This window comes from Tursiops truncatus, chromosome 8 (genome assembly GCF_011762595.2).
Source record: "Tursiops truncatus isolate mTurTru1 chromosome 8, mTurTru1.mat.Y, whole genome shotgun sequence".
Classification (NCBI taxonomy): domain Eukaryota; kingdom Metazoa; phylum Chordata; class Mammalia; order Artiodactyla; family Delphinidae; genus Tursiops; species Tursiops truncatus.
This window is the reverse complement of record NC_047041.1, coordinates 81,341,106-81,362,753: the sequence shown is the minus strand read 5'-3', so window position 1 is coordinate 81,362,753 and position 21,648 is coordinate 81,341,106. Positions and strand designations below refer to the sequence as shown.

At 34.8% G+C, this 21,648-nt stretch overlaps 1 protein-coding gene across 1 annotated transcript in view; it reads left to right on the top strand.

The window, feature by feature from the left end:
• Positions 1-21,648, top strand: part of DCDC1 (doublecortin domain containing 1) — a 452,054-nt gene that overhangs the window by 307,343 nt on the left and 123,063 nt on the right. The gene's annotated exons all lie outside the window — the stretch shown is intronic.

The following is a 21,648-nucleotide window of genomic DNA, read 5'->3' as shown; positions in this document are numbered from 1 at the left end:
ATCTTGAGATCTCACTAAAATATTCTGGAATAACATAATTAGGGTAAGGTAGTACTGAGCATATATCTAATTGGAGAATACCAAAAGGTCTTAAAGAAGGGCACACTCATAGACAATCGTTTCTATGTTCCACGAGGAGAATATTATGTTTAGACCTGGGGATACATGCACAGTAGATGGTCTTAAGTAGTGATAATTTAACAAATTGACATAGTTACATTACTGGAATAAAACTAACATCAATGATTTTGCTAACCAACTGAAGATCATCCTTGGTTGGAAAATGAAAATTATTTCTCTGATCCTCTTTATTTAACTGGAAAACTAAAGTTTATTCTTATTATTATTTTGTTGGGCTTGGTGTTGTAAATCACAAAATGACTTTATAAACTGTAATTTTAATATACAATTGTTTGAAATTAACTATTGATTGAAATACTCTTAAAGCAGTAATACAGTTCTTATCATACTCAGTAAAGTTCAAGATAATTCCTAAGTTTAAATATTCTAATGGTACATAAAAATGTCAATTGCATGAAAAAAGAGAAAAAAGGCTCTAAATTTTTTTTAAGTTTTTTTATCTTTATTGAGATATAGTTGACATATAACATTGTGTAAGTTTAAAGTGTGCAGTATAACTTTTTATTTCAACTAAAAGCTATCTTATATTCTTAAGTTACATATTCCTCCTTCAGATTTTGATAGGAGGGGAATATTTTTTTCCTAATAACAAAAGTGACTCTTCAATTTATTTTCTCTCTAAATTATTTATCCCTTAAACCCTTCGATTTTGTTGTTTTGAGTAAGATAGGGCAGAAACAAAACAACCAATTTAGTATCTTACTGTATTATAGTATGGGGGTGTCCTGGAACTGTATGAAAACCAGAGTTCCAGGTCTTCCACCCCTGATGCTTGTTTTTCAGTCGTACATAAGGTTCTCAACTCTCTGATGCTCCACAACACAATCACAAGGCCGCAGCTATGCAGCCAGGCCAGGTCACTAGAATGTAAGTCCCTTGGGAGCAGTCTTTGAAGTTTTCATGTAAAACACTGGGGTAGCCGAGGAACTCAAATACGGTTTCATGAGGTCGTTGTTGACCTATCTCTCCAGGCTCACTCGGCAGCCATTTGTACTCCGTCCTTCTTGAGAGAATGCTGGGGGCTTGTCATTCTCCAGGGTTCTGTTCTAGGAGGCACAGTTTCCTCCTGCTCTCAAATTTCTGAAATCTCTATGGGGCTTTTGTGTTTGTCGCATGCTGGCACTGGTGGGTCACTGTGCCGGAACCCCAGTGATAATCCATCTAGTTCCCTGTGACTTCCCCAGACTGGATTTTTTTTCATTTTTATTTTTATTTGTTTATCTATTTTTTTGAGGGTTGAGGGCTTTGGGTAGTTTAGAGATATTTCTAATGTATTCTGTTGTTATCTTCCCTGAAGCAATGTAGTCTGATGATGGAACTTTGGAGAAAAGAATATAGTATTAGGAAATGTGAGGCAAAAAAAATCCCAAAACAAACAAAGCTGTTAATATGAGTTAACATACCACAATACTGTTTGAGTTGTTAGAATTAAATGTCTTTAAATTTCAGGAATGTAGTAAGCACTCAATAGGTAGAGTTGTGAAAATGTTCTGAAAACTAGTAGGGGTAGAAAAGAGTTTTTAATGGGGGTTGTGTTGATTTGTGATTTTTAGTCAATGGAAATTGACTGGTAAATATAGTTTGGATTTTATTTAATAAGAAATTTCCCAGGGCACTTTTCTTAGTGTGGTTTCCTCAGGGTTTGTGTCTCAGGCTACAGCAACTTTTCCAGCCTTCTTTTTTTCTCTTAAAGCCACAGGGATTTATCTGCATTCTCTCCACCCACACAGTTTACCACAACAGGTGTAATTTCAGTTTCTCTCCTCTTTCTGTTCCTTAACAAAGTTATTTTGAGTAAAGAGTTAGTACTTAGAGCAATTACTTTCCTCCCATTTTGGAACGAGTTGTTGGACAAAATTAGAACATGGTACTGAACTTGACATATTGACTACTTTGAACCTTAGGTCGTCTTGTTAGGTTTGCATGCTTTCCAAATATAAGAGAATCAGTGCATAATATTATCACAGCTTTAAAAGAAGGCTTCACATTGTCTTGCTTTTATTAATGATAATTTTATGAAATAAAGAATTAAATCACTGCAAGAAATAAAGAAATAATGTGAAATAATATGAGTTGTGAAAATTGGAAAAAGAAATAGAATTTTAGATTACCAGGGAAAACATTAATGAGCATACAGTCTGAAAAAAATATATATAATTGAATAAAAAGATACGAAGATATAAATGTATGTACTTCTTTAGAAGTAGCCAAGGAAGGAGAGAATCAGAAGTAGACAAATTTGCGGAAAGACACAGATAGGTAGCTACTGGCAGGTAACAAGTGAAAAGGAAAGATAACATTTGATTATTAATAACATATACTGACTTTGCTTAAGTGCTTTATGTGCATTATTTTCCAGTAACCTGTGAGAAACTGGGTCCACTTGCCTGCATGCAGTAAAGACAATCTACTGACACTGGGTTGTGGTGAAGGAAAATGCAGTATTTATTGCAGGGCACCAAGCAAGGAGTCCAGGGCAGCTAGTGCTCAAAACACCCAATAGGTTTCAGGAAAACATTTTTAAAGGCCAGGTGAGGGAGGGGAGTTGCAGGGTATGTGATCAGCTTGTGCACAATTCTCTGATTGGTTGATGGTGAGGTAACAGGGCTGTGTCACATTATCAATCCTCAGGCTTCAGTAGGTCTGTGAGCTACATGCTCATGGTCATCAGGAAGTTAATTTCTTCCATTTGGTGGGGGTTTTAGCATCTGCAAAACAAAAGACAACTCAGGAAATGTGCATCAGATACTATTATCTAGGTACTTCAGAGAAGAACTGAAGCAAGAGGATGTGGGGGGAGGGGTCTGTCACAGGAAGGCCCCGAAGTGTCCTGCTCCCGTTACAGTATGTAAAACAGAGGTGTTAATCTCTGTATTACTGATAAGGAAATTTAGGCACAGAGAGATTAAGTTACTTGGCTAAGGCCTTCCAGCTAGTTATTTAAGGCAGGCCTATCTGCACCTTAAGTGTTATTCTTTGCCTCTATATTGTTCTGCCTTGACCATTCATGTTCTTTTCTTAATGATTATTCCGGATCTTTAGCCTTTCAAATTGGGCCTATTATTTTGACTGGATATCTTAGAAAGGAACCTTTAAATAAGGTGGAACAGTTTAGAAAGGGAATGATAAAATATAAATCAATACATGCAGCTTTCAGTGATGACTAAATAAGAGGTTGCAAATATTAAGGGAGACCGTGAACCCTGATTTCTTAGTGAATTCAGTAGTCTAGATTTACTGATTTAGAGGCTTGCCTTGACTGGATTTGAGGTTTTTAAAATCCTCTTTCTAATAATATGAATATAAGTTGTCATGATTAACCAAGGTATTTCACACCTTGGATGGTGGTTCAGTTCAGCTGTGTATATACTAAATTTGGTGACAGGTAATAGCTGTCATTTGTTGAATACTTACCATATGCCAACTGCTATTCTAAGTACTTACTTATTCTTGTAATGATGTGATAGATCGATTTACTTATTGTCATGATAACCTGATGGTGGAGATGGTCTTATATATAATCCATAAAGGTGTAGCCACTGAGGCTCAGAGTGGTTTCAAGATGTGTCCAGTCATACAGCTAGTTAGTAGGGGAGATGGGATTTGAACCCATATCCACTTGCATCTATAGACAATGCTTTTAACCACTGTTTTAGTCCTCATTCCTAGTAGTTTTTATTGTATTAATTTCATAACAGAATGTCATCATATTGAGTAGCCATATTAAGTCATTACTAAAATTTTATGTGTATTACATCATAAAAGATTTGACTAAACTATTGCCAATTTGATTGGTGTATTACTTTGAATTATATCCTTAAAAAAAACCTACAGCAATCATCACAAACGAGGTCATCTACAGAATCATTTCATTTAATATATTTAAAACACTTGTAGAAAGCATCTAATTGTTTATCTTTTTTTTTAATGTGGAGAAATTCTTTTTTCCATTGAAGAGAAAGGAAAATCTTTTACTCTGTTAGGTCTTTCATGTAGGATCCTTAGTACATAATAGGTTATATTTTTTGTTTGCGTAAAATGTTTTTGCTCCTCTATCAGTGAGATGAAGAAATGTGGTTCTCTTCTTACTTGGATAAAGTGAGTTGTGTGTACATTTAAATCTAAGTTTGGTCCGAAATAAAATAAATGCCATATTCTGGCATCTTTAAGTGTCTGGAATGTGTTTGTTTACATTAGTTTATCCGATGGAGCGCTTTACCCTTATTTAAATTGAATAGGGGGTGGGGAAGGACTGGGACAGCCAACAAAGCACAATGACCCAGCTTGTCACCCAGTGACCTGTGAGAAGGAAATAATGAACTGTGAGTAGCTGTCATCTTAACTGTTTCTGACAGTTTGCCTTTGGGCACATCTGTGTTAGTTGCATTGGAAAGGCCTTTGTTCTTTTCCCACTAGTGACTTTGTCCAGCGCTGAGGGGTTTGCTAGCTACTGTACTCCTAACCAGCCCCTTCCTTCCCAGGGAAGTAAGCAGCTGCCACGGATCATATTGACATTTCTCTTCATGACTCAACTTGGCATGTACTTCACTCTTTCCAAAGAGAACATATATTTAAAAGTTCTTTGATTTTTTTCATTAAAAATGTACTTTAATGTCTCACGAGTTTTGATACTAATAAAAAAGCAAGTAATAAAATATGTTTTTGTAGCTTTATATAGAAAAAGATAAAGAAAGATAACTAACCAGATGGGCAGGTCACCTGAAGGAAACATATCAAAACATTAACAGTTGTTATTGAGTTTAAAATTTTTATTTATTGTTTATTTAAAAAATTTTAATAATTGAATATTATGTTTGCAATAGGACAAAAATCAACATATGTTATGAAAAGCATTTTTAATATAGATGCTTTATAGGAATACTTAGACTAAAATAGGTAAACATATGCCATATTTGGTGCACATATTCCACTGCTACTTTTAAGATGTTTCTAATAATTTAACTTTAAAATATTGTAATATTTATATTTTAAAGTTAATCTAGTGCATAAAATTATTATAATCGTTAGGAAAAGTAATTTGGTAAGAAACAGGTGTTTCTGTCCCAGGGTTTCCTAAAGTATCACTACTTCTCAATCATAACGAAAGCAGAACATTCTGAATAATGTTTATTATACCCTAAGAGAATTGTTTAAATTAAAATCAAAGTTTCATCTATAAAATGTAATTCCTGAATCAGTTTTAAAGCCTATTTACGTTTTTACAACTGCTATAAAATCCATCCTTCTACTATAATTAAGTCTGGCTGCAATCGGCATGGAATAAACCCTGAGCATTTGGTACTCACTTTATTATATTTACCCTTCCAATAGAATATAAATCCAAACTATACTGCATTGGTCAATTTTTTTAAGGCTTTTTTTCCCCTTGATAGAATAGAAGAAATAAAGCTTGAAAGAAGTGACATGATTTTTACCACATTCAGGGTTTTTCCCTCTTAGTGACAGGTTTGAGATGCGCTAGCTAACAGAACTAGTCTTCTGCTTTTCAGAGAAAGGTAAATTAATAGTAATAAGAAATTCTTTAAGCAGACAAATAATGATCATGTCTATATAATTATAATTTGTAAAAAATATTAAAAATTGAAAGTCATATTCTGATTTTCTTGAGTAGTCAATAGTATACAATTTATTACTCTATTAAATCATTTGTGTAGTTTTGCATATAGTTGATGGTAATCTGTAACCATCTTATTTGATTAGAACATTCTTCTAATGTTGTTTATCACATATCAACACAATTTTTGTAGAGACAGTGAATGCACGAATCGGTTTTGATAATAGCAAACTCTGTCTTTTTAAGCAAAGGGGACTGTTTAAATTGCCACACTCAAATTCTTATTTCTAGAACTCTTACCAATAAAGGCAAATGTAAATATAGTAATTGCCTTTGATAGTCACTAAATCCAATTAAGCTTCCCAGGAATAAAATCTCATATTAGGTTATATTACTGTTCCTCACTGTTGAAATGTTCGGCTTTATGCATTAGCCTTTAGCTCTTTTATACTATATACAAGAGTATGGTGTTGCATTTAAGAACATGAAATTATTGTGTGTTCCAGAGATGCAGAGGTATGCTTATAATACTTTTTTTTTAATTAGAAAAGTTAATAGCCTGATTTTGGCTGATATTGTTACCTGTTTGCATTTTGGTATATTTAAAAATTAATTCCCACATGTTCTCTGTGAATTAAAGTGAACAAATAATCTAATTGCACCTGCTTTTTTTGAAGCAAAGTCAAAATCAAACATTCCAAAGGATTAGATTTATATCCATACATGTGTATTAATTCAGAAATTATCAAAGGCTTTCAAATAAGCATTTTATGATGAATTTTTGTTCTCACTGCCATGAGGTACCCAAACCTTCAATTATGCTGCTTAATTTCCATTTAAAAAAATGTTCTACTTATCTTCCTGTTTTATTCAATATTGTCTATAAAGCTATTCAAGGTATGAATAGGAAACTCTGCTCCTACATTCTTCAAACTCATAGCCCTCAAGCTAGAATGTCTGTCTAGTATTATCATAGTGAAACTAGTAGATAACAAAGTTCTAAATTTGAGTAATGTGGATGGTCAAGGAGGAGACGGGTGGTGGAGGTATTATTAGCTTATAGTATATGGAATTGGATGAGAACAGAGTTCAAGCAGTCAAAGTAACCCATAGTTTAGCTTCCTAACTTGTCTGTTTCCTTCTACCCTTGTCCCCCTACAGTCCATTCTCCACGTAATGGCAGAGGGACACCTTCATATTAATAAGTCATATCATGGGAGTCCTCAGCTCCAAATACGCCAATGGCTTTTTATCTTTAGAGTGAGAGCAAAGTCTTTACTATATGCTACATGGTCCTACTTTACAAGGCCCATGGCATCTCCCTGAACACCATTCTCCCCTCCCTTCCTCTGCTCCAGCCAGCCTGGCTTCTTTCAGACTTGCCAAGCATGGTTACACTCTGTCACTCTCTTTCCCTGCTTTATTTTTCTTCAAGGCATTTTTACTGCCTGCCCTATACATATTTATTTACTGTCTATGTTGTCCCATTAGAATGTAAACTCCATTTCAGCAGGAACTGTTTTTTATTCACATCTGTACCTCCAGAGCCAGAACATATCTTGTACATAGTAGATAATCAATAAAAGGTTGTTGAATGGATGACTGAATGGACGCATGAATGAAGTAGTGTGATTAATGGAAATAAGAAAATAGAGAGGGAGCTAGTCTGAGCATTCATATTTACATTTTAAGACCCTCACTGTCTGCTGGATGACCATAGCCCTAGGACCTACACATGTGTCAGTCCAAAACTGAGCCTATTACAATGGTTTTTCTAACTGATTTCTACATCACTCTTTACTTTCATCCTTTATTAATGAACAGATACTTATTGAGCATTTTCTATATTCTAAGCACTATCCTAGGCACAGGGCATACAATACTGAAAATACAGGCACACTTTCTCACCTCACAGAACTTCCCCTACGGAGTCTAACAGAGAAGAGAGATATTAAACAAATCACTACAATAAAGGGAGGGTGATGAGTATATTATAGGGAGAAAGTAGTTCAGCCTGAACACTCCTCCCTGGTGATATGCCTTTGAAGTATGACTGAACATCTCACTCACAGACTCACAATTCTTCAGCCTTTACCAGTTCCCTACTAAGTTAATTCTCCTACAGAGCATCAACTGTCAGATGCACCACACTGTTTTCTTGTCTCAGAACCTCCCTTGTACTTATCCAGGCCCAGGGTGACTGTACTTGGCTCATGCTGGTTTGCTTGACCAAAATGCCCTTATCTCTTTTTTCTTACCTAAACTCCTACCCTCTGCAAGGCCTATTTTCACTGATGGTTTTCAGCCTTTCTTCTTTTCTGATATATACTTTTAAGGATATAAATTTACCTCTAAGCATGGCTTTAGCTTCATTCCACCAGTCTTAATGTTATATTTTTGTTATCTTTTCCATTTTGTTATAATTTTTGATCCATGAATTTTGGAAGTATATTTCTTAATGTCCAAATATATGAAACATTTCTGGTTGGTACGTGTATTATTGACGTCTAGATTAATTTCACTGTGGTTGAAGAACGTTTTTGGTATGATTTCAGCTCTGACATTTGTTGAGATTTGCTTTATGGCCTACCCAATATTTGGACAGTTTTTATAAGTGATCCGTATGTATTTACAAAGAATATGTATTCTTCAATTTGGGGGCACAGTGTTCTATCTATTAGGTCAAGTTTGATAAATGCGTTTTCAATTCTTGGATGTACTTACTGATATTTTAGAGAAATATGGTTAAAGTCTCCTCCTATAATTGTGAATTTGTCTATTTCTCTTTCTATTAGTTTTATGAATTTTCATTTTCTATAATTTGAGGCTATTTATTAGGTGCATGCAATTTTAGAATTGTTACATCTTTTTGATGAACTAAACCTTATGTTATTATGGAATGTTCCTCTTTATCCCTAGTAATTCCTCCTTTTTCTTAACTTAAAGTTTATTTTGGTTTTGTCTCAAATTAAATATAATGACCACAGTTTTTTGGTCAGTGTTTGCTTGATATATTATTGTATCCTTTAATTTTCAAATTTTATCTTTATATTGAAAGCATATAGGTTTTTTATTACAGTATAACAATCTATGTCTTTGAATTGCAGTATTTAGTCCATTTACCTATAACATAACTACTGATATTTTGGGATTTAAATCTAACATACTACTATTTGATTTCTATGTGTTCCACCTATTCTATATTCTGTTTTCTCTTTTATTTTTGCGTTTTCTTGGATTTATTGAGTACTTTCCTTATTTCATTCCCTTCCTCCCAATTATCTTGGTAGTTATACTTTCTTTACTATTCTTTTACTGGTTGTTCTAGAGATTATACATGTTTTCTTGACTTATCAACATCTAATATAAATTAGTGTTTTTACCACTTCTCAGACAATACAAACACCTTAGAACTCTTTCTAAACTCCATTTATATACTTTCTGACTGGATACTGGTGTATGTTTTAATTCTATATGTGTTTCAAACTCTATAATTATTATTTTCTTAATATTTATTTAGACTTAGCCACATTTTACCCTTCCTTTTCATCTTTATTTCTTTCTGTATCTCTGGAATTCCATCAGGAATCATTTTCCTTTTCTTTAAAGCACATCCTTTAATATCTCCTGAGGTGTGGGTCTGCTGGTCATAAATTCTTTCCATTTTTATTTGTCTTAAAATATCTATCTGTCACTTCCATATTTTCATATTCATATTTTTACTGGGTGTGAAATTCTAGGTTCTCAGCTTTTTTTTCACAACACATTGAAGATATTGTTCTATTGTCTTTGGCTTCTATTTTTTTTTCCAGTTGAGAAGTCATATATCAATCTCATTGCTCCTTTGAAGGCAATACGTTGTTTTCCTCTGGCTGACTTTAAGGTTTTCTCTTTGCATATTTGGTTTTTGCTATGATTTTCCTTAGTAGTTTTTTGGTGTTATTATTTTGTGTTTATAATACTTGGGAATTTTAGAACTCGAATCAGTGGCTTACTGTGTTATTTCTTCAAATATTGTTTCAGCTGCATTTTTTCTCTCTCTTCTCTGAAGGAATACTAATGACATGTATATTAGAACTTTTTAAAAAACTGTAAATCCTATGTCTCTTACGCTTCATTTTGTATTTTTTACTTTTTGTCTCCTTGTGCTTTAGTGTAGATATTTTCTTTTGACCTGTCTCTCGGTTTATTAATCCTCTCGTCAACTTTTTCTAATCTGTTGCTAAATCCATACATTGAGTTCTTAAAGTCTGTTATTGTACTTTTTTCAGTTATAAATTTCCCATTTGGTTTTTATGGCTAAAATATTACCATAATTTATTCAATCATTCCACTGTTATTGAACAATTAGGCAGTTTCCAATATTTCAAGTTTATCAGTTGCACTGTAACAAACACCTTTGATTCTTGTCCAGAATGTATTTATTCAACCTTTGAACATTCATTTAAGCACCTTTTTTTCGGCCCCCAAATTTGTTGGACACTAAGAATATAAAAATATATACAAACAGTCCATGATTTTCATGACATATCATGAAGCATTTCCCTGCCAAGTCACTAGTGAAAATCTGACTATGGTTGTGGAAATTTTATTGATCATGAGGTTTGTTGTTACTATTTTTATTTTCTATTTTATAAAGTTTACAACTTAGCTGATCAAATAAGGGGCCTGAATTTCTACTTTCTAACAGCATTTTATTTTCTTTCTGCAAACACAAGCCATCCTTAGTTTTCATGTTTCAAAATTGGACTACAGAGTTAGCTAAACTATGACATATGCTATCTTACAACTCTTTTTGTTTTTTAAAACATAAATACCAAGTATCATCCTTTGATAATGAATAATCTCTGCAAATATTTATGAAAAATAAGTAATTTTATATTAAATTGTTATTTAAGAATCATTACGTTGTAGTACATATAATCATTTGAATTGCCCATAGTTTTATACATCTGAATACAACTAACTGACAGGTCTTTTGATTGATATGTTATCATCTGTTTGTCATGGTCCATTCTTTTTTGACAATGTCTCTAATTGGGCCATTCTGTGAATTAGAGGCGAGAGGATCAACTGAGCAGACAAAGTAATACTGTAATATTCATATGCTCAGAACACAGATTTTTGATTTTGTGATTTTACTATCAAGATTTAAATCTGTAACTTCCGTTGCTAAACTTTGTTCATTGTATTCTCTCCTGTTATATTACTTGAGAATACTTGAGAGTCAATTATATAGATAAATAATAAGTTACTTTCTCATTTTTATATTCATTGATTCATTTGATAAATGCTTTTGAGTGCTTATTAAGAGAGATGAGATAGCTTCCTAATTGACATCTCAGAATCTGGACTCAGATTGCCTGGCTTCCAGTCCTAGCTCTTCAAAGTACTCACTGTGTGGTTTGGGGTAAGCTATTTAGTATCACTGATACTCAGTTTCCTCATATATGAAAGGGGGATAATAATTATTGTGAAATTTAAACCATATCATAAATGTTAAAGTGTAGCCCAGGGAATTCCCTGGCGATCCAGTGGTTAGGACTTGGCGCTTTCACTGCCATGGCCTAGGTTCAATCCCTGGTCTGGAAACTAAAATCCCACTAGCCGTGTATAGCGGCCAAAAAAAAAAGTTTAACCCAATTCCTGGCTCACAGTAAATACTCAGTAAATGGTAGCTTTTATGTTGATAATAATGTGCTATTATTAGTATTGATATTAGTATTGAGTGTAAAATATCACAAGGATGCAAAGCAATTCCTGCCTTTAAAAATTCTGAAATCTTACTGGGGAGAAGCTGTGCACTGCTATATTTTTAATGTTGTTCAAAAAGTAGTTTTTGAATTCTCATTGGATGTAGAGAATTATACTATATAGTATTTGAATAAGTCTTTTAAAAAATATCCCTCAGACCTGAAGGAGTATGCATATTTTAAATATGTGTATTCACAATGGAATAAATTAGTGGTGATAAACTATAGTCATGCTATAAAAATGTGTTTTTAGCCTTTGTGGACAAAAGGAATTGGGTACATCAAATTTCCTATATCACCAAGTAAGAGGAAATAAGTAAGTATGATAGCCTGCTCTCAAGAAAATTGAACTGTGTTTGGAGCGACAAGGTGAAAAGATTAAAACTTTATGACTGTTACTGTATTTTATTACTCATGTTTACCATTAAACTTTTGGAAAAAAAACAAATAGAAAATAAAAGGAAACTGAAAAACACATAATTAGGAAACTGAAAAATACATTTTTTAATGTCTTTTGTTTATATTTTGTTGTTATTGTCATAGTTACATTTACAAAAATGAGGATACGCTAATTTTTTGTGTTTGACAATGACAATACAATAACAGACTTTAATAGGTTCTGTAAACATCTTTCCACAATTAAATATATGCTTATATTATCATTCTTTAGTGAGATCTAAATTTGTGTAACCAGTGCCACATTATAGGACTTTAAGATGTTTCTAGGTTTTTTGCCCTTATAAAAAACAAAACGGCAGTAAACAACAGATAGAAACTTGGAACGTAATGTAGTTGTTCATAATAAGAATCTCAAATAGCACCTCACACCGGTCAGAATGGCCATCATCAAAAAATCTATAAACAATAAATGATGTAGAGGGTGTGGTGAAAAGGGAACCCTCTTGTACTGTTGGTGGGAATGTAAATTGATACAGCCACTATGGAGAACAGTATGGAGGTTCCTTAAAAAACTAAAAATAGAACTACCATACAAGCCAGCAATCCCACTACTGGGCATATACCCTGAGAAAACCATAATTCAAAAAGAGTCATGTACCACATTGTTCATTGCAGCACTATTTACAATAGCCAGGACATGGAAGCAACCTAAGTGTCCATCGACAGATGAATGGATAAAGAAGATGTGGCACATATATACAATGGAATATTACTCAGCCATAAAAAGAAACAAAATTGAGTTATTTGTGGTGGGGTGGATGGACCTGGAATCTGTCATACAGAGTGAAGTAAGTCAGAAAGAGAAAAACAAATGCCGTATGCTAACACATATATATGGAATCTAAAAAAAAAAAGAAAATGGTTCTGAAGAACCTAGGGGCAGGATAGGAATAAAGACGCAGACATAGAGAATGGACCTGAGGACACAGTGAGAGGGAAGGGTAAGCTGGGACAAAGTGAGAGAGTAGCATGGACATATATACACTACCAAATGTAAAATAGATAGCTAGTGGGAAGCAGCCGCATAGCACAGGGAGATCAGCTCGTTGCTTTGTGACCACCTAGAGGGGTGGGATAGGGAGGGTGGGAGGGAAATGCAAGAGGGAGGGGATGAGTGTACATATAGCTGATTCACCTTGTTATACAGCAGACACTAACACAACAATGTAAAGCAATTATGCTCCAATAAAGATGTTAAAAAATAATAATAAAATAAATAAAATAAAAAAAGAATCTCAAATAGAATTTTCCCACAGCAGTACATGAGAAGTGTCACCTCGCAGATGTCGTGAGTTGAAGAAAGCGTAGGGCCTAGTGTTTGGAAAAATTATGGAAAGGAGTCCTTCCTAGGAGGATAGTTGGTGTTTGTTTCGTTTGAAAGTAAAGGCAAGGGACTTCATGAGGGGAAACAGTACGATTCCTTTTTATTTATGAAATGATGGCTCCCCTAACAACGATGCGTGACCATGCAAGGCTTTTTCTTGAGAAAATTTCCATCCAGCTCTGTTGACTTGAGAGTGGGTCTTTTTATATGCGGCCCATTTTATTAGAAACCTAGGATGGTTCTAATTCCTATTTAAGTGAGCTCAAATGTCTATCAGAAAGCTTTCATCATGAAGTAGTTCATAATTTTCCAGCGGGTATAAGTTCTCCTGGAGTAACCAGAAATTATTTTTTTCTTCTTGTACCCTTATTTTCACAGATATCAACATTTTTCTTTCTTAGTGAGGCCGGTGAATTCTTTAAGGTTAATAGGAATCTTAATTTGGAAAGTTTTTAGTTTTTTCCTTTTAAATGAATCTGGCTCTGCATAATTGAACTCATGCCCTTGCCACTGTGAAAACTTGACAGTTGAAAAATTTTCCAGTGCTCAGAGATAAGTTGGGAAAAGTGTTTATTTGATGCACATCATATGTGGCTTCCAAGACGCACTTATTCCCTGAATACGACTGAGACCATCAGGTAGTGAGTGCTTCATACTGAAACATAAAAAAAATCTTTTCTTGTGAATGGTTAAACATGGAATGTTTTATTTGGAATAAATTCATGGAATTTAATAAATTCCATGGAATAATTCATGGAAATGAATTATTGATGCAAACAGCAATTTGGATGAACCTCAAGAAAATTATGTAGAGTGAAAAGAGCCAATCTCAAAAGGATACACAATTTGTGATTCCATTTATGTAACATTCATGAAATAACATAATTATAGAGATATGGAACACATTTGCAGTTGCCAGCAGTTAAGGATGAGGGAGGGCATAGGTGTGGATATAAAGGGAGTCTTGTAGTGATTGTACAGTTGACCATCTTGATTGTGATGTTGGTTACACAAGGCTACAAATGTGATCAAATTACCTGTAGCTACACACATACACACACGTGCACACACATATGCATAACTGGTGACATCTGAATAGTAGCTGTGGATTGTAGCAATGTCAATTGCTTGGTTTGTTGCTGTAACATAGTTGTAAAAGATATTATTATTGAGAGAAACTAGAGGAAGAGTTTACAGTACTTCTCTGTACATTTCTTTGCAACTTCCTGTGAATCTATAATTACTTCAAAATGTTTAGAAAAGAAAACAAACCTTTCCCAAGTGGAAATATCCAGGGCTAGGAAGAACAGAGACTACATGTAGCTAGAGAGCTCTTCAGAAAGAAAATTACTTCACTGTGCTCCTGATCTAGGCTAGCTCAACACTTGTAAGAAGAAAGATTTTTTTGTATGTTTGCTTCTTAAATAAGAGTAGTTATCTGAAGCCTCTGAAAGAAATGTACCATTAGAACTAGCCACCAAGTGTTTCTCTAAATTTATGGTGGTTCATATTAACATTTTTAAAAAGCAAGCTATGGAAAAAAAAAAGCAAGCTACAAAGTCGCTACAAAATGAGTTCTTGGTTCTAACAGCAGATGGAGGTGTTTAGCATATTTCTAATAGAGAATTCTGAGCTAAGCTATTTAGAGACTTACATTGGAAGTCCATTTCTCCGTAAGAGTCATAAAATAGGGTCATTCAATAAAGTTGTGGGAGATGGGAAGACCTTGCCTTATATCATTCGTAAGAATTGGGTCAGACAAGCAGAGACTTCTCTGACTAGGAAGAGTGAAAACTAAATTCCTAAATTTGAGATTCTTTTACCTGTTTTACTCATAGGAAATACATGTAGAAAAATGTGTGTGTGTGTTAGTCAGACATAAGTCTCATATTATTATAATTACGTCTTGTAAAATACTTATGTAATTTCCTGGGATGCCATATTTCACTAATCCAAGGTTAAAAAATAGATATTCTCTGCTTAGGGCTTCATAAAGCCAGTGACTCTTATCTGAAGGCACTGGGGAAGAATCTGCTCTCAAACCATCCCAGGTTGTTGGTCAAATTCAATTATTTGTGGTTCCGCTCTCCTTGCTGGCTATCATCCAAGGGGCCACTCTCAGCTCCTAGATAGTGCCAAATTCCTTGTGCACCCATTCCATATGCAAAGTTAGCAATGGTGTGTGAAATTCTCTTGGTGTTTTGAACCTGACTTTTCCTTCTGTCACCAGCTGGAGAAAAGTTTGCTTTTAGAGAGGCTCCTGTGAGTAGATGATGCTCACCCAGCTACTCTCCCTGCCTCACAGTCAGCTGTGCTGCATTATGCAGCATAATCAAGGGAGTGATAGCTCATATTCACAGGTTCCAGGGATTAGGGCAGGACATCTCTGGGGACTATATTTAGAATTCTGCCAACTACATTGCTGCTTCCAGGTGAAGAACTAGTTTAGATAATTCTTTCATTTATCTTCTAACTGTAGGATTCCTGTCATGGTCAACACTAGCATAGAAAGGAAAAAACACAAGACAGCATTTATGAAGTGTTCAAAATTTTTTAAAAATTACATACCTAACAGTCTTAACAGTTTAGTCCAAACAGCCACAATTCTTAATATCGCACGCAGTACTTAGAGTAGGGTTTGGGTTATGATGGAAGGGAGGAAAAAACACAAAATTTGCATGTCATGTAATGATAATAACTGTAATGGGGCTTTCCATGTTACTGACCATCAGGAGTTTGAGAACTCAACAATATAACTAATGCCTGTTTACATTGATTTGGACTCTCAGTTACAGATGATAAAATTCCCAGTGAAAACTGATTTAAGCATGAAATCTGAAAAAAGCCAAGGGAAATGTTGGCTTAGGTGCTCAACTAACACAATTAGACTCCATTTTTCTCAGTTCTGCCTTCCAGATTTATGAGGAAGAAACTTCTGTCAGCAGCTTCTGCCCTTCAGTGATCTCAGGTTTCAGGGCCACAGAACCTCCCAGAAATACCAGCAAAAGTCTTCAAATTATAAATAAAACCTCTGTAATGTCAGGTTCTGTTCCAAACTGGATCACTGAGATGTGCTGATTGGCTTAGACCCAGGTCACATGTTCCAACCCTGGCACTGGTGGTGGAGTCAGCTTCACTGGAACCACATCCACCTGAGACTAAGGGAGAGCTGGTTCCCAGAAGGAAAGCAGAGGTGGGTTGCCAGAGGGCGGTGAAGGATGCTGCATGGCACAAGCAGGAATGTCCACAGCAGTGTCTTTCCCATTCAAAAAATAGTTTTATAGATCTATGTGTTACTGAACTCAGGTTCAGCTGCTCGCTGCTTGAAAGCCAATACTGGAGAGACAAGTGTTAGTTGGAAAAGGAAAGGTTGCTTTATTCAGGAGGCTGGCAACCTGGGAAGAAGACAGACTCATGTCCCAGAACCAACTCTGAAGATTCTGCTGGGCCATGAAAGTTTTTAAAGGGAAAAGGGGGAAGTAGTCTCAATTGATCCTTGAGGTAGGGGGGTTAGATTCTTTGCCATCTCCTATTGCACGCAAGCTTGTTGACTCCTTGTGATCTTTCTTTAGATGCTGTCTTGTTCACATAGTCTGCTCTCGAGATTACTGAAGGGGAAGCTGGGGAAAAGATGTAGTCATCTTTTAATTACGTATTCTTTTTTATATTCTTCTTTTAAAAATTGAAATATAGTTAATTTACAATGTCGAGTTATCGAGTTAGTTTTAAGTGTACAGCAAAGTGATTTAGTTATACATATATATGTATATATTCTCTTTCAGATTCTTTTCCATTATAGGTTATTACAAGATATTGAGTATTGTTCCCTGTGCTATAAAGTAGGTCCTTGTTGTTTATCTGTTTTATATATAGTAATGTGTATATGTTAATCCCAAACTCCTAATTTATCCTTCTCCTCCCCCGCATCCCCTCTGGTAACCATAAGTTTGTTTTCTATGTCTGTGAGTCTATTTCTGTTTTGTAAATAAGTTAATTTGTATCTTTTGTTTTAGATTCCACATAATGGTATCATATGACATTTGTCTTTCTCTGACTTACTTCACTTAATATGATAATCTCTAGGTCTATTCATGTTGCCGCAAATGGCATTATTCCATTTATTTGTGGCTGCGTAATATTCCGTTTACATCTTCTTTATCCATTCATCTGTCATTGGACATTTAGGTTACTTTCATGTCATGGTTATTGTAAATAGTGCTGCATTGGGGTACATGTATCTTTTTGAATTATAGTTTTGTCTGGATATATGCCCAAGAGTGGGATTGCTGTATCATATGGTAACTCTATTTTTAATTTTTTAAGAAACCTCCATACTGTTCTCCATAGTGGCTCTACCAATTTACATTCCCACCAACAGTACAGGAGGGTTCCTTTATCTCGACACCCTCTCCAGCATTTATTATTTGTAGACTTTTTAATAATGACCATTCTGATTGGTGTGAGGTGATACTTCATTGTAGTTTTGATTTGCATTTCTCTAGTAATTAACAATGTTGAGCATGTCTTTTCATGTGCCTTTTGGCCATTACTTAGTCTTAATTTCTACTTCTTTAATCTAAGAATCAACATGTTAGGTGAGGCATTGTGTGGTCAAAAGATTTGAAAGGTGTGCTTGGGCCAGAGGTTAGTTAAAATACAGCTTTGCTAAAGTGACAAAATAAAAGGCCTCCTACAGAGAACTGCTTCCTGCAAACAGCTGCTTACAAATCCCCACTGTCAGACATCATTCCATTTTTATGGGATCATGGGTGAATCTGTCTTCTATAACTTCTTTATGCTGACATAGGGCACTGTATTCTTAGAGTGGAAGATGTCAACATGGGTCTGTAGCATCTCTTTGTTGACGATTTTAGTTGCCCACTTATATATACGGACAGAACAAGGCACAATTATTTTCATGCCCAAAAAGATATCGATTATTATAAGCAATAGCGTTAATGCTGTTCTCTTGAGGCCAGTTCTTGGAATTGTGCTAGCCATAGATTTACTACTACTCAAGGTGGAGCAGCTTATGTCATGGCTACTGTCTGGTCATCATGCAGTTAGCTTTTTCCATCTGGTGGCAGTTACAGTATCCGTAAAACAACTCAGGAATGTGCATCAAATACTGAAAGACTCTGTGGCTCTAGTGACCTAATCATTAACTGCTTGAACCTGTTCTTTTGTGACTCAGGTGAGGGCTGAGAGACTTCAGCTTTTCTACAAACAAGAGGAAGGAGACATGGAGGGACCATTGTATTGTACTTGGGAGGGCCCCCAGGGTTCTGCTTGGTTTCATACTCAGTACTTAAACGTATAAGCTGCTTGAGGACAAGGACTGTCCCATCTTCTTACCCCTGTATACTCAGAGCCTGGAACATTGCTCTACACAGAAAGGACAAACTCAAGAAATACTGTTGAATGAATTAATGACTAAAATTAACAATATAAGCATACGTTTCCCAAGCACTTTAAATGCAATATTGCTATATGATAATGCTTCTGAATGAGAAGTCTTAGTTATTTCTCAGCCCTTAACTGTATTTTGAAATGAAATACTTACAAATTTTCTTGATTAGCTATGCTTATTTGGCATTTATGACATGCATCAGAATGCATAGCTTCATTTAGGATCTTTAACATACTATAAATACCTTGAGCAAAGCATAATTGAGATCTTTTCTGCTATTCACATGAATACATACAATGTCTTGGTGTTTCACCCTGTTAACCCCAGAGGAGCTGCAATTTCTTGATGCTATTGAGCTATCTTTTTTAGCTCACAGCTGTTTCCTGGTATAGTGTCTGACCTCTGGGATAAAACAGGGATTAGTATGCTTTCTCATTTGTCCCATGTTTTGTTTATTCATTTTTCTCCTGAAGTATGACTAACTGATAAAGCCAACTATGAGATTATTTTGTATTTTAGGACCGAGACCTTTCAGTTCTAGGCCTTAAAGGGCTAACCCCTTAATGACTGATGATTTCACAGATAATTGCCATTTATTGGTACAAACTCCTTTTTGTCTTTCAGTAGAAAATATATGGACCTTTTTATTGTTATCAGTTAAAATCAGGTTTGAAATCAGCAGCACATATAAATTCAGCAAATTTATGAGTTCCTTCTGTGTGCCAGTTCAGTGCTAGGCACTTGCCATATGTTTTCCTAATTAATCTCGTAAAAATTCTTTGAGGTCACAATTATTTCTACCATTTTTTTTCCTATGAGAAAAATGATGCCCAGAGAATTTTCTTGATGTTCTAGGATCACACAGTAACTGGCAGAGCTGTGATCTGAACCTTAAGCTTCAGAAGCTAAATCTATTCTTTCCACTATAGTAGTGATTCCCAGACCAGCAGCATCATCGTCTCTTGGGAACCTGCTAGAAATGAGTTCTCAGGTCCCACCCCAGATCTGGGGTGGGAGTAGGGCAGCAATCTGTGTGTATCCTCCAGATAATACAAGCCAAAGTCTGAGAACCATTGCACAAACAAAAATGTACACAATTTGGCCTAGCCAGGTGGATGACCGGGTGAGGTAAATGACTTTCATTTTAGGGAAATATGTAATATTTATCAAATTTTCAGTTGCAACTTTTTCTCAAAACATAAGGCTCTATTGTGTCTATTTTTACAGTCCTTTATTTTAATTTTAAAATCAAATTTAGTTTTGACTATTTTTTTGCATAACCGTATCTCGTTCTTCAAGTAGCCAACATTATTTTCAATGTATTTCTGAAATTTATTATTGGTATGGCTTGGTTTATCTTTATTTGATACCTGATAATATTACATTTTTCTCTTTATTAGTTTGTTATTAGTCTTCATGCTTTGGGGTTGGGTTTTCATGATCATAACCTTGTTTGAAATGCAACTAATTGTATTCCTTTTTGCCACCTCAGTAAACACAAGTAAATACCTCACTTTGTTCTTTTTCCCCCAGGAATCATGGGACTAAATCATCTTGTTTCATTAATTTAACAAATATTTATAAAACAAATACCATGAACCAGTCACTGTTTTAAGTGCTTATTATTAATACTAATTTGTTGGTTATTTCTTTTAAAGAGCAAATAGTCAGTGTCTATAAATAATCTATGGCATAATACCCATTATCTTTGTGACTGTTGTATCATTTCTTATAATTTCCGTATTTTGTGTAGTTTTATAGGGACCTTATTTAATTTTCAAAGGCTATTCTTCTAGAATTCCTGACTCATTTCCCCCTGTCTCTTTAAAAGCAATACTAAGATTTATTAAGTGCTTACCATGTCTCAGGCCAGGACTCTATTTCACATTTAGTACCATATGAATTTAGGTATCAAGATTATCCCCACTTTAAAGATCAGGTGACTGAGAGACAGAGGTTGGAACAAGATCAAAGAACTAGTAAAAGGGAGAGTTAGGATCTGAAACAGACTAACTTAGCATATCACCTTTTAAAACATCATACCTCCTGTTATATTTTAAAGCCCTGTTTAAATCATTCTTTTTCAGATCCCATTAAAACAAAATTTTGATACCTTTTCCTTTGTTTTTCATTTCAAATCAAAAATTAAAAAAAAATCTTCTAATGTGTAAAGTTCTATAGACTAAGCACTGTAGCCTATAACCTTATAGAGCACATTGCTTGTCATAGAGTAGGGGTTTAATGAGTGATGAATAAATTAAAATAATAATTCTGGACACAACTTTTTATTTAGCATTTTATATTTGTATTAATGACCACATAACTAAATATCCACAGTAAGCACTTACTGTAATGTTGAGGATGTCAACATTTGACAGTAATGTTTTCAAATTATGAAATTTGAAGTTAAGAAAAAATTGACATTATGGCATATGAAAAATATTTCTTTTGTAAATCTTACTTTTTTTCACTTTTAGCTTCTAACCTGGCTTTTCCTTCCTACCTTCTTTCTTTTCTTATTTTCCTTCTTTTATTTTTTCTGTCAAAAGAGAGACCTTTTTTTAGATATATCCAAAGGAAAGCACTTCCAACAATAGAATTATTCCCCAGGAGAGCTGCCCTGAGGTTAGGGCATAGGATTTGAGTCAAATTTACTATTTGGGTCTTCAACCGTGCTCCACGCCTAGAGCACTATTAACCACAGAGACACATTGACACAAAAGGTGATGAGCCTGCCCGAGAGGCCAGGAAGTGAAACAGGTCAAACAAAAAAATTTGGGGATACTTTCCTCTTCCAAAAATCTGTTATGAAATTCAGAATTGACCTCCAGTGTATTTTACTTGTCACTTGACCCAGAGAATCAGGGCTTCATCTTCAGAACATTCACATCCCAAACAAATTATAATCCCAAACTCTCCTTGAGCCTTGCTCTATTTTTGAAGGATCTGGCAGGCACTACTAAACATGGAAGCATGCACAAAAAGT